Raw genomic sequence first — 15,196 nt, forward strand, 5'->3', positions numbered from 1 at the left:
GATGAAAGACTTGTATGTAAAACCTGAAACCATAAAACTCCTAGAAGAAAAGGTGAGAATAAAGCTCCCTGACATAGGTCTTGGTAATGATTTTTTGGATGTGACACAAGCCACAAAATCAAAAACAAACAAGTGGGACTACCTCAAACAAAAGCTTGTGCACAGCGAAAGAAACCATTAACAAAATGAAAATACAGCCTATGGGATGGGAAAAAAATATTTGCAAACCACATATCTGATAAGAAGTTAATATCCAAAATATGTAAGAACTCACACAACTCAAAAGCAAACAAACAAAAAACCCAAACAACCCAATTAAAAAATGAGCAAGGGACCTGAACAGACATTTTCCCAAAGAAAGTCTAAAAAGGCCAATAGGTACATGAAAAGATGCTCAACATCACTAATCATTAGAGAAATACAAATTAAAATTGCAATGAGGTATCACCCCACACCTGTCAGAATGGCCATCATAAGAAAAGACAAGAGATAATAAATGCTGGTGTGGATGTGGAGAAAATGTAACCCTTGTGCACATTTGGTGGGATTGTGAATTGGTACAGCCACTATGCAAACAGCATAGAGGATCTTCAAAAAAACAGAACTGCCATATGATCCAGAAATTCCACTTCTGGGAATATATCCAAAGGAAATGAAAACACTAACTCAAAAGGTATCTGTTCCCCATGTTCATAGCAGCATTATTTTCAATAGCCAAGATATAGAAACAACCTAAGTGTCCATCAATGGATGAACAGATAAAGAAGTTGTGGTAATTATGGAATACTATTTAGCCTTAAAAAATAACAAGGAAATCCTCATTTTGACAGCATGGGTGAACCTTGAAGGTAGTATGCTAAGTGAAATAAGTCAGAAAGAAAGGCAAATTCGGTATTATCTCGCTTATATGCAGAATCTAAACAAAACACACACACCCACTCATAGAAAAAGAGGTAACAGGAAAGTTGTTAAGAATGTAAATCCTATAAGATCTCATCACAAGGAGAAATGTTTTTCCCTTCTTGTTTTTATTCTTTACTTGTTATTGTATCTATATGAGAAGATGGATGTTTGCTGAACCTATTGTGGTAATCATATCACAATATATGTAAATCGAGCCATCATGCTATATGCCTTAACCTTATATAATGATGTATTTTAATTATTTCTCAATAAAATTGAGAAAAATACATTAATGGGAAACCTGGAGAAATTCAAAGGTTAATTTCTTAGTTTTGAAGACTATACCATGGTTGTAAACAATGTTTATATTAGGTATTACATTACATAAGATGTTAACATTAGAGGAAGCTGGGTGAAGGGTATATAGAAGGACTGTGCTGGCTTTGCAAAACTTCTCAAAGTATAAAATTTTGTTAGAATAAAGTCAAGTAAAAATTATCCTACAAAGATATTATTTCCATTTTATGGTGAAAGAAACTGATTGACTAAGGTGAGAGTTAAAGAGTGAATTTTTAACCTCAGCCTGTCCCTAACCATTTTTTTGTATCTTAGTCATCAACATTTTGTTGAGAGGCTACATAAGAATGAGTGTGCAGAGTCTTGTTTTGACCTCTTTGACCAGTTTCTGCCACTTACAAACAGAGGCAAATTTTCTAGGATATAAAATGTCAGGGTGATTGGCACAATATGTGAGCTCAATAACTGTTAACCACCTACTGCATACCCACTGAAGGCATAGAAGCTGACTTAGCTAATATCCAAGCAGCCACTTAAACAGCAGTTCCCAAACCTGGCTAAGCATCAAAATCAGCTGGAGAACTTTTGAAAAGTATAAATTCCCAGGCCCCGTTGTATTTTTATAAATCTCCCCAGGTGATTCAAATGTGCAGCCAAATTCGGGAACCATTGCTCTTTAGTATCTAGAGACTCACCAAAAGAAGTTCTTTACATAGTGTTCCTTTAAAGTCAAGAATTTAAATCTAAAGCTTCAGAATAAAGAACCGATAGATCCTTTATAATAGGTAACATTATACATAGTTCTACCTTCCCTGAGGGAGCATTGGGAAGGGGGCATTTGTATGTTATTTAAGGAAAGGTGTAACTGCAGGAACTTAATCTCTTAGCCAATCCTAAATGCATATTGATGTATTCTCATTGTAACCACTTTGTATTTAATCCTCTCGGTTTCATTTTTCAGTTTACCGGAGCCAGGAACATGTCCTCTCATTTAGCTTGAATTGCTCAATTACTTAGCTGTCATTTTTCAGAAAATAGTCGTGACAAATTTGGGCCCAGATGGGAAAACCTGTCCAGGACACAGGACAGCAAGAAAACACTGAATGAGTGAAGAGAAGGAATAAAGACAGAACATTGAATAATGATTTACATTTTCAGCTGGGGGTCAGGCCTATTGGTTAATGAAGACAGTATATATTTAAAATATCCCCAAATATATGTGTGTTTGCGCACACGTGTATGGTTTATACGTATAGACACACATGCATATACATGTGTATACACATGTATGTAAGTGTATATATGTATATAAAAACCTAGATAGAACCAAATAAATGGTTTTCTAACTTTTAGAGTCCAGGGAAGGATAGCAAGGTAGAAGATACAAGAGAACCTATTAGAGGACAAGAAGAGAGCAGCATGGTGGTTCAGTAAGATTGGGGTCAGGAGATGGGATTGATAAAGCCAGGATGAACAACAGAAGAGAAGCACTGAACAAGAATACAGCAAAGAGCAGGTGAGTTACCAAAGGAAGCAGACCACATTTTCAGCTACTGAATCACACCAACACAAACTTAGACCTACTCACTGTACTGGAGCTGGCTTCTGCTGTGAAAATACAGACATTTGTAGAGAGTTCATCATGCCTTTATTTCATAATGTACCTTCAAATTCCCATAGTCATGCTAAATGCTACTTTAGAAAGAGTTCTATTTTGTTATTTTTATTTTCATGTTACAAAGAGGTCTTTGTGAATTGTGATTAAAAACAACATGGCGTGTGGTGACTTTTAAGTATCTACAGAAGCTTTGCAATCTCTGTCCTAATTTCTTTTCTTTCTGTGTGTCCCTAAAAAGCTGCTCTGAGAAGACAGCCTATTTAAAAGCAATGGGCAATCCATGTGTGGATTAGCTCCAGGGGTTTCGTACAAAGATAAGGCAGTGGCTTATTAACGAGCAAAGGTCAGGCTGGAGTTAGGATGGTTTCCCATTGCTTGGACCCCTGCCTTCTCTCATCACATCATAAAAGCTTCTAAAATGTAGGTACTCCCATTAATTAACTTTTAAAGAAGACCTGGAGTTTATTTGTAGATGGGGTAATTTTTTCCAAAATTAACTTGTACTCATTGTAATTTTAAAAAGTGTGACATTAAAATGTCTTCATAGCAAGCAATAATTCTAGGCTTCTAGAAATCTGTCCTAAGAAAATGATAAGAAATGCTAAGGTTTACATAAAGGTAACTTAATCATAGCACTATTTATAATATCAAAAATCTGTAAATAACCTAAATGCCTCACTTAAAGGGAATAATTACATATAACAGGATATAGTCATATAATGATGCATTGGGTAACTATTTAAATTATGTTTATGAAGAAGTTATTAACATGGGAAATCCTTGTTATAATACATTTGCAGAAAAAAAGCAGATGTTACATCGCTTCTGAAGTATGATTTAAACTAAATATAAATGAGCATGTATATGAGACAGCAAAGGGTAATGGTTAAATGTTTAGACTCTGGGGTAAGACTGCTTAAATTCAATATTCAAATACTCCACCACTTTACTCTGTGTGCTCTTGGGCAAGTTACTTAACCTCTCTGTTTTAGTCCCCTATAATATGGGAACAGTAATATCACCTACCCTATAATATGCCTGTGAGAATCAAATAAGGAAACTTACATAAAGCACCTAGAATATATAAAGCACTACTCTATGTGCTTATATTAATTTCTTTATTTGATAAATTCAATAAACAAACTATGAATTTATTGGTTCATAATTCTTAATAAATGTTATAACTATTGGCATTATTAGTATTATTATATGATAATGATTAACTTTTTTTTAAATCTAGGAGTAAAGAAGACCCAAATGTTTACAGTGGTTACTTCTACACAGTAGGTTTAATATGGGACTATTATTTTCTATTCATATTTTTCTGTGTTTTATAAATTTAGGACAAGATGCATGCAAGTCTTTTAAAATCAAAGAAAAATAAAATCACCTGATATAAACATTAAAAAAATATTGCTGTGACAATTTTCAGACCTTGAAATGCCGAAGTGCATGCACTACAGTGATACTCATTGCAAATAAGGATTACATATAAGAACTTCTAACATACTAGTGTTATTTCTAAGTTACAGACTTCAGCCTCTTAGAGTAAGAAAGGATTCCCCAACAGCGGAGCTATAATTTAAGCCCGTTCCGACCCACTTAATTGTTCAAGTCACACCAACTCATTCCTAATCGATACACTTTATTTATGTCTTCTCTTTGAAGGAATACCCTTAAGTACAACACTATCAGCAATGGGTATCGGTTTATTTTGCTTAGTTGTGCTCAATCTCTAGCATCAAAAAATATAATTAAAATGAAAGACAACAGTCCGAGGAATAGAAAAGAACTTCCAATTCTGAAACAAAATGACACCAACCCAAACTAAGTAAGATTATTAGGAAAGCATTGAAAAAATATCATGGGATTTAGATACCAATAGTGACACATCTTAATTTGTTTTACACACTGCCACCCCCAAGAGTGTAAATAAGATTTGATAAGACCTATAAGCTTTCCAACTCTGATTTATTTGTCCCTTCAGTCCAACCGCCTAGCACTCTCTGAAAGGCTCAAATTTCCACTCTGGGAATCCCATGTCATGTTTAATTCAATTGACACATGCAGAACCTCCTCCTCTAAGAAAATCTTAAAGTCTCAATTTTCAAAAGAATCTTTTCATATGTTTTATATTTAAATCTATAAAACTAGAACCACCCAAATTCTGGGAAAAATAACATGCCAGTTCTAAGATAGGTTTGTTTATTTTCATTTTTCTTTTCTTTTTTTTTAAAGATTTTATTTTTTTAAGTAATCTCTACACTCAATGTGGGGTTCGAACTTACAACTCTGAGATCAAGAGTCACATGCTCTACCAACTGAGTCAGCCAGAGCACCCCTCATTTTTATTTATGTATTACTCAGGATATAGTACATTGTACCATGCAAATGTTAAAGCTGAAGAAGTCCTCCAAATCAATTCTCCCAACAAATGGGATAATTAGAAAATAGACCACTCACAGCTAGTTTGTAAGATCACCGGTAAGGCAGGCAGAAATAGTATTTCATTTCTTTGGCAGCCAGCTCCTGTCACATACACAGGTAACAGAACTTTCAAACAGACCTAAATTAAATCATCCAGAGTAATAAGAGGATGTGCTTACTGTTTGAGGCCACCTACAATAAAGTATAGATATACTTTTAGAGGAAAAGGGTGAAAGAACAAAAAAGCCACCACATGTTTCACGTAACTGTATGCCACAGGATAAAGCACTAGAATTCAGGGCAGGAAGCCTCATTCATAGGTCCTGTTGTGTTATCAACCAGAAGCACTAGGACCCCAAACAAGTTACCTCATCCCTCCAGATGTCTGTTTTTTCTTCATTCTGAAAATGAAGGTTTGAGGCAAGAGATGGAAAATACGTAATATATGCTTAAAATACATGTAAGTGAAATTGATTTTTTTCTCTATTGCTGCCTCATGGATTTTCACTAAATTTGGAGGACATTTTGGGGTGATCTGACTTAAGATATAAGCTCCACGGAATATTCACATTGAAGGCCTAGTGGCATCTCAAACGTAAGACAATCTCCACTGCCAAAGGATTGAGAGGAGATACACTGTGATTTCAAAGTCAAAAGGACAGACAATCTGAATATCAGGAGCTGATTATTAATAGAGCTACTTCTTACTTGGGTAATTCCAGTAGCTAGCTCAAGGGTGAAGAGTGGTAAGAACTTATTAGTTTGAAGATTGCTAATTATTTTTCTGGAACAATGCCAGTCTAGTTGTAACACAGATTTAAGTTGGCATAGAGAGAGAGGGAGAGAACTATTGTTTTAACATGTGTTTGCAAAGCACTTCAGGGTGGTCTCAGAAAAGTAAGTATCACTATTCTTTCCATGGCAACTCCATTCCCACTCCACCCCCAACACCGTCTCTAGAGAACCTACTTTATCCATTATCTCCATATTAAAGTACTTTCAACCATTCTTTCTTCTCTAACTCCTTTTCAACATCCTAAAAACATGCCATGCCTCTTTCCCTCAGTCTAAAAGACTCAATACCTTATATCTACCAACATTCTTAAGAAAGCAATCTTTGCTGTTGCTACTCCCTCACCCCCACTCACTACTCAACCCAACACAACTGGACTTTTGATCTTGTACCCTGACCAAAGTACCAATGACTCTTCCCACAGCTATATCAATGATCACCTCTCAGTCCTTGTTATGGCCCTTTTGGCAGCATTTGATGCTGTTTGACCTGCTCTTTCTGGAACACTGTACCCACCGCCATGATTTTCACCACCATCTCCACACTGGTCTTTATCGCTGGCCCTGATCTCACTCATATCAGATCTATTTGCTGACTGGCTATTTCTCCCTGGTTGGACCATGGACATTTGAGACTCAAAATCTAGATCCATGAATTTTTCTGAATCTGCTCAGCCTCTTTATCCCATTAATCAGTTGTGACACCACCCTTCACTCAGTCACTCAAACCAGCAGGTACCCTGAAATTAACCTCATTTCCTTTCTTCATCAACTTTCTAACACAGTTTTACACCTAAATTGTTTTCCATGTCAACCTCCATTCTCAATGTTCTCATTAACTCACAGAAGAAACATAGGACCAGCCTCTGAAATGGACTCCATGGCCCCAGTCTCACCTGCTCAAATCCATTGCTCATACCCGAGTCTCTCAAGGTTCTGTCCTTGGCTCTGTTTTCTCCCTGGAACCTTTTTCCTGGATAATTTCACACTCTCAGAAGTGCAGTCATTACTCATCAGCAGGTAGCTCTCCTATGATAATCACTAACCCTAACTTCTGTTCCAAACATCAGTATAAAATTACCAGTTGTCTGGTGGATATTCAGCATATAACAAACCTAATAACAAAAACTTAACAGATTTTTTTTTTCCTCCAAAAAGCTCTTCCTCCTTCTCCTGCATTCAATATTTGGGTTAGTTGCAACTCAACAATGTCTAAACTGAACTCAATTATCCTCCTCCCAAACCTGCTCCTCCTCTTATTTTGGAGAATGCATTTGGCTCTTCAGAAAAACTAGGAATCATCTTCAGCTCCTCCTTTTTAATCATCAACCACATCCATGGGTCAAGAAACCCTGTGTATTATAAGCCTTAAATGTCTCTTTCAAACATATTCTTGCTTTTCTGTTTTGGTTTTCTATTTATTCATTCTTTTCTATTATAAAAGTAATTAAACTACATTATTTAAAATTTATAATTAGAGGAAGAAAAAATCTTCAAAACTTGACAAAACCATTTGTTAGCATTTGATTTATTTTTGTGTTTTTTAAAGAGTGCCTTTTAAAATACAGCCATAATTATAACATATATGCAAGTTATATTTTGCATATGCTAATTATTATTTTCATCACTTTTTTTTTTAAAGATTTTATTTATTTATTTGAGAGAGAGAATGAGATAGAGAGAGAGAGCATGAGATGGGGTAGGGTCAGAGGGAGAAGCAGACTCCCTGCCAAGCAGGGAGCCCGATGCGGGACTCGATCCGGGGACTCCAGGATCATGACCTGAGCCGAAGGCAATCGCTTAACCAACTGAGCCACCCAGGCGCCCCTCATCACTTCTCTTTATGATGATACATAGACTTTATGTTATCATCTTAAATGGCTGCAATAATTAACTTAGTGCCTAGTGCCTCATTTATTTCACAGCTTCCCTAAAATGAATTCTTTTGGGACATCTTTATTCTGATACCCTTTATTCTGAACCTCCATAGGCAGTTGGAAATCTGACAGATATTCATAAAAAAAATCTTTAGCTAACAGATGGAACATTTAAAGAATGTTTTCTTCAGCTTATCTAAATTATACTAGGCAATGTTTCTTATCAGAGCTTTCGTATTTACCATTGGTCACCCAGAGGACATAGATATTCTACTAGATCCTCAAATCAAACTGATCAAGTATCAAATGAATACTTAATCCTGGTGTCACAGTAGGATTGCCTACACTGGGAGTCATTTAGTCTTCTCTTACCCCTGAACCACAGTGAGAGATTGAAAATATAGGCTATGGAATCAGAGACCTAAGTTCAAAACCTAGCTAATTTATTCACTTAACCTGTGATTTCAATCCAATTTATTTAGCTTCCTTTGGCCTCAGTTTCCTCCTCATAATATGGTGGTAACAAAGTAATTACTATATAGTGTTGTCAGGAAAGTCAAGAGATGATATGAGAGATATAAAATTCTTAGTCAAGTTTCTAGTGTATCACAAGCACTAAAAAGTATAGTCCATTATAATCATTTCTCAGTCTTGTGAAATTTGGACTCTGTCATTTATGTTCTCATTACTATGGAGTAAATAAGCCTGAGCCTATCTCTCATTTTTCACTTTATTTATTAACACACTCGGGTTTTCTTGCCTGTCTTATTCCTCCATCCTTCAATACTGAGAGATGGTAAACAGTCTGAGTGAACAAGGATTTCAATTCAGTCCACAGCTCACCATTTCTTCTGTCACCCATCAGAGAGAGCTGTGGACATTGTAACCATCTGATCCACTTTCATGAGGATGCGTATCCTACCAAACCAACACTGAGATTTGCTCCTCTCTATATAACTCTCAAAAAGCAAAACATGCACTCCAGATCATTTGTTTTAAGAAGTCATAAGAAGTTCAACTGGATCTTACCAAACTGAATTTTTTATAATTGCTACGATTCAATGTATCCATGCTTTTCATCTATGTAAACATCAAGTTGATCATCACCTATTTTCTCCTAGTTTTGAAGGAAGTTGTGAGATAATGTTGTGGAATTTTTCTAATGAATGTATTCCTTGGCAAGAATGTCTCTGTTATTCAATGTGTATTTATTTGATCTTTTTCTTTTCTCATTATCTACTTAGATTGACATATGAAAACCTAGGTAAGAAGACCAAGTGAATGAAAACAAATTATAATTAGAAGTGATCAGCCCACCACCACCCTCCATGCATCCTCCAAAATTGCAAAGACTAGCTACATCTTCAAGAAAATCTAACTTTTCCTCTTATGTAAAATATACCAAAATCACCTGCAAATTGGTACTATATACATGTTAGCTTGGTGATTAGTAACTTAACTATTAAAATACTATAAATATGCTAAATAAAAGATCACCTACTTGATCAGTTTGAGAAAATTACTAGACAGATTTTTCAGGTTTTTCATAAAGAAGCAAAGTTTCCATTTTCTTTGTCTTTATTTTCTTTTAAAATACTTCTGAAGTTAATTTCTTATAGTAGCTGTGTATAGCCCCAAGCATTAAATAATCAAATTCAAAAGTCAAGTGAGATTGAAATAGTATCTCCATAAAATATAATTAATAATTTAAGGGCAATATTTCAAGTTTCACCTTGAAGGTTATATGTTTTTCTCCCAAGGCAATGCATATTTTTAAAATCCTAAAGTAATCCCCATTCATGTAGCTAAGACATGACTTTATTGTTCTTACTATTAAATGGGGGAAAAAAGTTTTGAGCCATTAAAGACTGAATGTTCCCAATAAAAAATAAGGCAGGAAATTCAACGCTTATCAGCACAATTTGAGTTTTATAGGCAGTTGATTTAAATTATTCACTCTAAACAGTGACAGTCTTCCTTCCTTTGCTCTTACTTTCCTTCCTTTCACACACTCTATTTTTTATTATAACTGAGCTTCCCACAGGAAAGTGAAGCTCACAACTCAGAATTTAAATGCACATAAGCCCAGCTTTTACCCATTTATCTCTTGCAGAAGGCTAGGAGTGAGGTGTGTATGTTCAATTTTTTTCTCTAAGTATACACCCCAAATCACAGAAGTGTGAGATGTTCTGTGAAATCATAACTAGTCTTACTCAGTGAATGTGCCCTTTCCAAAGTCATTGAAAGAAAAGTAAATGTCTCGAAGGATGAGCTAAAATAAATCCAGTTGTATTATCCAATGCTTCTTTGAAGTGAGGGAGGAGAACAGCAATACCAGCAAAGCAGCTAAAAGCCATGCGGGTAATAGGTTCTCTTGTAAAAATATTATTATAAATATATCCAGATAATGTTAGGGAAAAAAAAGTTACCAGTTATTCCTTTAAAAAGACCTAATTATGTTTATTAAAATATCATTATATTTTTGTTACCTGTCATTTACCAAGTTTTTATTGTGCATAATGCAATACAGTAAGCACATAAGAGCATTACGTTAAGCCCCACAAACACTATCTGAAATAGATATCATTACACCCATTTTAAAGATCAGGAACTCAGCCTTAGAAACATTAAAACCATTGCCAAAGATCACTCAGAATGGAAACCCGTGCTCTTAACCACCATAGTAAGATGATCACATTTCTTCCTATGTTTCTATGTTCTAAGCAGCTACCATTTGTATGGAGCCAGGGGTTGGTTTGTTATTCAATAAATAATATTAACATGACCTATTCTTTCATTACGTCAAAACAAATGCTGTTCAAATTTACTTGGGAATTTTCACAACAAATTTTTGTTTGTTTCTTCTATTTTGTGTTTATTCCAATAAACATTTCATTTAGGCTCTTCTAGGGAGAAATTACTTGGTTTACTCAAAAATTCTTCAATGGTTTTTCCCTCGTTTTTTTAAGTATTTATAACAGGTGCTCAGAAAATATAAAAGAGACCTAAATTGTCAACAACATCATAACAACAATAATTCACTAGGCTTATCCATCCTTCCCATCCCCTCCACCCAAGTTCTTTATATCTGTTCCCTATGCATGCAATACTCTTAACTAGTCCGCCTGATACTTCTTCCTCCTCTCTGGTTTGTCCTGAGTCCCTCCACCAGAGTAATCTTTCTGAAACATTACTTAACTTGATCACATACTATAGTTTTTGTTTGTTTGTTTGTTTGTTTTTTAAGTAGACTCCATCCCCAGCATGGAGCCCAACGAGGGGCTTGAACTCACGACCCTGAGATCGAGACCTGAGCTGAAATCAAGAATCAGATGCTTAACCAACTGAGACACCCAGGTACCCCGGTCACACACTGTAGTTAAATTGATATTTTATTACAAAATACCACATAGACAAAGATGGATAACTTATATATTTAGCATTTAAAGAATAAAATGAAACCTAACCAAAAGATGTACCAAATGAGTTAAGAAACAGCACAGCCCTAGTACTTTAGAAGCCCTTATGTAGCCTTCCCCGATCATATTCTGTCGCTTCTGAAAGACGTGAACACTAGCCTGCATTGCTTCTCAATTGAGTTTTGTCACCTCATATGTGATTCTAAAAAAGATGTTTTTAGTGTTGCCTCTTTTGAACTTTATTCAGATGCGTTCATACTGTCTTCTTTGGTGACCTATTCCTTTTCTTCAACACCATGATTTTGAGATGCATCCCATTTTCGCCTCTAGCCGTGGTTCATCCCTGTTCTCTGCTGTACAGTATTTCTTTGTAGGACTCCTTCAAAATAAATTTATCCATGTTATTGGTGACATACGTTTGAGATGATTCTCGTATTTTGCCATTATAAACATTCTGATATGATAATGCCTGCATAGGCCTCCAGTGTACATGTGCTGGAGTTACTCTGCGTCACATATACAGGAGTGGCTTTGCAAGGACTCTTCAGTTTATAATTTCAAAACATATACGCCCATGTGATTTCTCTTTTCTCTATATCAGGGGTCAGCAAACTACAGCCCATGAGCCAAATCAAACCAGCTACCTGTTTTGTAAATAAAGATTTATTGGAACATAGCCACCAATTGGTTACTTATTGTCCATGTCAGCTTTCATGAATCAAGAACAGAGCTGAGTTGTCACAAGAGACCTTATAAACCGCAAAGCCTAAGATATTTACTATCTGGCTCTTTACAGAAAAGTTTGCCAACCCCTGTTCTATATCCTTGTAAATACTTGGAATTTTCTGACTTTTAGAATCCTTGCTAATTTGGTACATATGAAATGTTTCATTGTGGTTTAACATATAAATAAACTAAATTGAATTTTATTTAATTACTAATGATGTTTATCATCTTTTCATATGCTTATGAGCTTTTCCTGTTTCCTCTTATTTGAAATGTTTATTCATGCCTTTTGCCAATTTTTCTATTAGGTTTTGTTGGGTTTTCTTCCCAACTTTCTGAGCCAAAGGAATTCTTTACACATACTAGTTAGCAAACATTTCTCAGTGACATATATTGGAAATATTTTTTCCCAGTCCCTGGCTTATTTTTTACTCTTTTTATTTATGGTATCTTTTGCTAAACAAAATTATTTAATTTAAATGCCTATTAAATATCTTAAGGGATGCTTCCATACCCTAATAATCAGAATATAAAAATATCCTGTTATACTGTCTTCTCAAAGTACCTGTTTCAAATATTGCACTTCACATTTAAGTCTTTAACCCACCTAGAATTAATTTTTGTGTCTGGGAGGAGATAGCGCTCCAATTTTATTTTTTCCACAGGAATTATCACTTTTCCCAGAATCATGTATAACATTGTTCCTTCTTTTCCCACTGATTCACAGTGCCTGTTCTTCCAAAGGTCACACTCCAAATAGGAAAGGATCTTTCTAGATCCTTTATTTGGTCCATTGGTCTAACTGTCTTTCTTCTGTGACAATACAAACTGTTATAACATCTGGTTGTGCAAGTAACATCATATTGCTCATCTCTGCTCTTCCATGTATATTTTAGAATTAGTTTATTCAAGTCCATGAGAAATCAAGTTGGAATTACTTTGAATTTTAGAAAAATTCAAAAGAATTCACTTCTTTGTAATATAGGACCTGAGAACATGGTATATATGTTCCTATTTAGATCTTAGTTAATATCTTACATTAAAATATTACGATTTTCTCCATAAAAGGCATGCATATTTTGATAGGCTTTTTGTTGTCAGTAATGGTGGTTAGTTGTTGTTATCAATTTAGGGGATATTAGAAAGAACATATTTTTCCATTTTATTTTAATTACCTTTCCTGATTTTTATAGGTACACGGATATAGAATTGAGTTTTGTATTTTGATTTTTATACCAAATAAACTTGTAAAACTCCCTTATTGGCTTAACATTGGTTAGAACCAATGATATGGGCATCTTTGGCTTGTTCTGGGTTATTATAAAAATGCTTCTCACATTTCACATTGAGTATAACACTTGCTGTACACATCTGTGTACAACCTTTTTCTGGTTAAGGAAGCTCCATTTTATTCCTAGTTTGCTAAGATCTATGATCATGAATGAATGTTGAATTTTGTCAAACTTTTTTTTACTATTTTCATTAATATAATTAAATACTTTTTCTCATTTAACCTGTTAATGTAGTAAATTACATTACTTTATTTTCTACTTTAAACCATCTTGTATTACTAGTATAAAAATCTAGCTCATTAATTTTGAGCTCACTTCTGTTGTACTTATGGCTATATAACCCACACCAAAAGTTACTTTAGTTTCTACACCAAATTTTTATTATATAGTATTTTTGTTACCAATTAGTTCTAAATACTTATAACTTCAATTATGATTTTTAAAAATCAATTAGTTCTTTGAAAATCTGTTTATAAGTGTTTTAATTGTTTTTTCCTCCTAGATTCATACTTATCAATTTCTAACTTCATTGGATTTAGGAAATATGAGCTCTATTATATCAATATTTATTTTCCAATTGTGGAGTGTAATGTTCCCAGAAACTTGTTAACTGTACTGCTCAATCTTCTATTGCTTTGCTGATATTTTTGTCTGCTTTGATGTATCGGTTACTGAGAGATGTATTATAAGCTCTCTAATACAATTTGAGACTATATATTATTAGGTGCATATAAAAATAGAAGTGTGAGGGGTGCCTGGCTGGCTCAGTCGGTAGAGAATGCAACTTTTGATCTCGGGGTCATAAGTTCGAGCCCCATGCTGGGTGTAGAGATTACTTTAAAAAAATAGAACTATTATATCTGAGAGGTGACCTGAAGCCTTCATATTTAGGAATGCTTCTTGACTTTAAGTTTACTTTTTCTGACATAAAATAACTACACCAATTTGTTTAGTTTACCACTAACTGGTAAACAAACTTTTTCTGTCCTTTGATGTAAATCTTCATTCAAATATTTTAAATATATATCCTATGAACTGAACATGGCCAATTTTTGTATTTGCTCTAAAATTCAATCTGAGATTTGTTTTTTAACTGGGAAGTTTAACTTATTTACATTGATTATGATATGATTACTACAATGTTTGGATTATCCTATAATTTCTTATGTGCTTTCTACTTTTTTCAACTATTTTTTAATCAAGGCAATGGGCATTATTGAAACTTTTAAAAACAAAGAGAAGGGGCGTCCAGGTGGCTCAGTCGGTTGGGTGTCTGCCTTCGGCTCGGGTCGTGATCTCAGGGTCCTGGGATGGGGCCCAGTGTCGGGCTCCCTGCTCAGTGAGGAGCCTGCTTCTCCCTCTCCCTGCCGCTCCCCACCACTTGTACCCGCTCTCTCTCTCCGCTCTCTCTCTTAAATAAATAAAAAAAATTAAAAAAAAAATTTTTTAATTTTTTCCATAGGCAAGATGTACTCATCGCAGAAAATAAGAAAACACAGATAAGAAACAAGAATTTTAAAATTCAATTAAACTTTTCATATTCCTTACCTTCGTGTATACCTGTCCAAAATTTTATTATTTTTCATATGTTCACTTAGATTGGATATGATGATATCTATGCACATATGTAGTGTTAAAGTTTTTAAGGATGAAAATTACACTATGAAATAATATTTAAGATTTCCTTAACAATATAAGTTAGATAGGAGGAAAGAGATTAACATCATAAAATGCAAAATAAAAAGACTGCTGTAGTTTTCTGAGTATAAGATAAAAGCACGGTTAAACGTACATTTGAGCACTCAGCACATACTTATCTTTGATAAATATGTCACTAAAGTAAAA

Source organism: Neomonachus schauinslandi, chromosome 5 (genome assembly GCF_002201575.2).
Source record: "Neomonachus schauinslandi chromosome 5, ASM220157v2, whole genome shotgun sequence".
Lineage (NCBI taxonomy): Eukaryota > Metazoa > Chordata > Mammalia > Carnivora > Phocidae > Neomonachus > Neomonachus schauinslandi.